We start from the raw sequence: 3,983 nt of genomic DNA on the forward strand, positions 1-3,983 counted from the left end.
AAACGCGCTCTGAGCATTCAGCACTGCTTTAACCTAACTATTTTTGTTCGTCTCTCTTTCCCTTGCTATCCTGGAATCCACTTGCGGCCACCTACAACCCCACAGGTAAGTCATAACTTTATATATATACTTTATGCAATTGCAAATGTAAAACAATTCGTATGCATTTAAATAAAACACAGTATACAATATTATTATTTTCATTGCGTTCTTAAGAAACAGTCCCGCTTTATTCCTTTAAAACACATTCACTTGTTAAAAGTTATATTTTTATAAGGGATGGGACATGAACCATCACATTTCCCCCTCCTTAAACTTTATCGTGTTCCTCTGGAATGCGAGAAAGGAAGTCTGCAGTCTTGTTTTGTACTCCAGACCTATATTTAATCTCATAAGAGAACGGTTGCAAAGTCAAATACCACCTTGTAATCCTTGCATTAGAGTCTTTCATTTTCCCCAACCATTGCAAGGCTCGATGGTCAGTTTCCAAAGTAAATGTTCTTCCCAACAAGTAATATCGAAGTGAGTCCAGTGCCCACTTAATGGCCAAACATTCTTTCTCTATAGTTGAATAATTAACTTCCCGAGGAAACAATTTCCTACTAATATACAGCACAGGTCGCAAATTCTCTGGCTCTCCTTGCAACAAAGCTGCTCCCAATCCAACTCCTGAAGCATCCGTCTGCAACACAAACGGCTGATCAAAATCTGGGCTTTGAAGCACAGGATCTTGACACAATGCTTGCTTTAGGTGGTTAAAAGCCTCTTCACAAGTTGGTGTCCATCTCACCTTATTAGGACTAGCCTTTTTTGTAAGCTCTGTCAAAACTGCTGCTTTAGTTGAAAAGTCTGGAATAAAACGTCGGTACCAGCCAATCAAGCCCAAAAAAGACCGCACCTGTTTCTTAGTGGCTGGTGGCGTACACTGCATAATTGCTTCCACTTTCTCTACTTGTGGGCGAAGCACTCCGCTCCCCAGATGATAGCCTAAATACTTGGTCTCCTGTTTTGCCAAGGCACATTTCTTAGGGTTAGCGGACAACCCTGCCTGTTGTAATTTCTCAATAACCCACCTCAGATGACCTAGGTGTTCTTCCCAATTCTGGCTATATATTACAATATCATCCAGGTAAGCTGCTGCGAAGTTCTCAGCTCCCCTTAACACTCGATTCATAAGCCTTTGAAAAGTTGCAGGGGCCCCCTGTAATCCAAAAGGCATTACAGTGAATTGAAAGTGTCCAAAAGGTGTCCGGAAAGCTGTAATTTCTTTTGATTCAGGTGCCAGTGGTATTTGCCAGTATCCTTTACACAAGTCCAGAGTACTTATGTACTTTGCCTTTCCAAGCTTTTCCACCATCTCATCAATCCTGGGCATTGGGTATGGATCAAACTTGGAAACAGCGTTGATCTTCCTGAAGTCCATACAGAACCTCAAACTGCCATCCTTTTTTGGAACAAGGACAATTGGACTGCTCCACTCGCTGTTTGATTCTTCAATCACTCCCAAAGATATCATTAACTCCACCTCAGTTTTTAGTTCTGATAACAACCTTTCTGGAACTCTGTAGGGCCACTGACGAATCGGACTGTTCTCCTTTAGCTGGATTTGATGGTGTACCAAGTTTGTAATCCCTGGCTTTTCTTGAAACACTTCAGGACTGAGACAAGTCATTATCTGCTCTTGTTGCTCATGTGTCAAATGACTCAAGTCCCAACTCCCTGTTTGACCTTTTGGAGGTAAATAAAGTTGTTCTTCCTCCTCTTCCTCTTCAACTACTCTGATAAACATCTGGTAGCTTACTTCATCCTGTCTTGGATACCACTCTTTTAGCAAGTTGATATGGAACATCTGCCTCGGTTTTCTACGGTCTGGCATTGCGATTTCATAAGTGACAGGGCTTTTCTTCCCCAGCACTTCAAATGGACCTTGCCACTTGGCTAAAAGCTTACTCTCCTTAGTAGGCAGTAAGAGTAACACTTTCTGTCCAGGAGTAAAAGAACGAGATCTGGCTTTCTTATCATACCAGGTTTTCTGGTACCTCTGCGCCTCAGTGATGTTCTCTCTTGCCAGAGTGGACATCCGCTCCAACTGGTCTCGCATTTTCAGGACATAAGAAGCAATGTTCTGGCGTTCTGGTGATTTGAACTCCCACTCCTCCTTTAAGATATCCAACGGTCCTCTCACTTGCCTGCCATACAAAAGCTCGAAAGGGGAAAATCCAGTGGATGACTGTGGAACTTCACGGTAGGCAAATAATAGATATGGAATCCACTGGTCCCAATCTGAGCCAGTATCAGACACAAACTTGCATAGCATGCTCTTCAAAGTCCTGTTATAACGCTCAACTAGTCCATCGGTCTGAGGGTGGTAAGGTGTGGTCTTTATTGCCTTTATTCCCAACAACCGATAAACCTGTTTCAACAGCTGTGACCTAAAATTGGTACCCTGGTCAGTAAGCACCTCTCTCGGTATTCCTACCCTAGAGAATAATTTCAATAAAGCAGTAGCCACCTGTTTCGCCTTTACATTTCTTAAAGGAAAAACCTCTGGATAACGGGTTGAGTAATCACAGATAACCAACATAAAACGGTTACCCGATCTGCTTTTCTCAAGAGGCCCTACCACATCCATCGCTATCCTCTCAAAAGGTATGTCAATAATTGGCAAGGAGATCAGTGGAGCTCTTCCCACTTTCCCTCCTGAACAAGCTAACTGACACTCTGGGCATGATTTAATATAATCACTCACTTCAGAATATAAGCCAGGCCAAAAAAATCTAGCTGAAATTCGAGCAAGTGTTTTATGCTTTCCCAAATGCCCAGCCCATGGCACAGTATGTCCAACATTTAAAATCTTACTCCTCAGTACTTGGGGTATCACTAACTGAGTTTCTTCCCTTGTCTTCCTATACAGAAGGCCCCCAGTCAATACATAATGCTCTTCCTTCAGGTTCACACCACCTTCCTGCACCTCCCCTGCAATCTCTTCTACTTTCTCATAGAGATGCTGCAATGTGCTGTCAGCTCTTTGCAACTCCTCTAGATTCTCTGGTACATCAAATTCTTCAGCTCCGTCAGACTCACTAAACATTTCTATTTCCTGATTCTTCTGCACTGTACCTCTTAATCTCTCCCGACGTCTCTCCCTCCTACTCTTACGAGATTTAATAAGACCTCCCTCCAGCTCTTCACTGACAAATGGCATGTCCTTTAAAGTATTCTCTTCGTCCTGGCATGGACTACTTTTAGACCTAGTAATCACCAGACTACAAGGCTTGGACTGCTGTACTAAATCCCCAAGTATAGGGATATCCTGGCCTATCAATACAGGGTATGGTATCTCCGTTACCACCCCTACAGTAACCAAAAAGGTCTGGTCTGCTATCCCTAGAAAAACATCAGCTGTTGGGTATGTCCTTTCCTCTCCATGAATACACTTAATCCTGAGAGTAGCTCCCTCATTAACACACTCCCTGGGAATGAACTCGCTCCTTACTAAGGTCTGTGAGCTTCCTGTATCTAATAAAGCAGGTAAGGTTTTCCCATGAAGAAAAATCTGTACCAGCTGTTCAACCCCAATTCCCTTTTCTAACCATTGACTAGGTCTAGGGACATAACACAGATTAGCCGATTTAGGTTTCTTTAATGGACAGTTAGGTTTAATATGGCCCTCTTGCCCACAATTATAACACACCACTCTTGGCCTATCAGTTTTACCAGGTTGTATGGGAACATTTTGTACTTTAGCATGACCAACACCCTTCCCAAACCCCTCAGACTTACCCCAGACTGATGCGCTCGGCCCTCTACTGTAGTGGTAGTTCTTTGGTCCTCTGCGAGCAGCAACAAACGTCTCCACCAGCCTGGCAGCTTCCAGGGCAGAAGAGGGATTGTGCTCCTTAATCCAAACACGTACTTCATGGTTCACCATACGCAGATATTGCTCCAGTATGAGTAGCTCACCGATTTCCTGCTTAGTGTGC

The sequence above is a fragment of the Acipenser ruthenus genome, chromosome 2 (assembly GCF_902713425.1).
Source record: "Acipenser ruthenus chromosome 2, fAciRut3.2 maternal haplotype, whole genome shotgun sequence".
Taxonomy (NCBI): Eukaryota; Metazoa; Chordata; class Actinopteri; order Acipenseriformes; family Acipenseridae; genus Acipenser; species Acipenser ruthenus.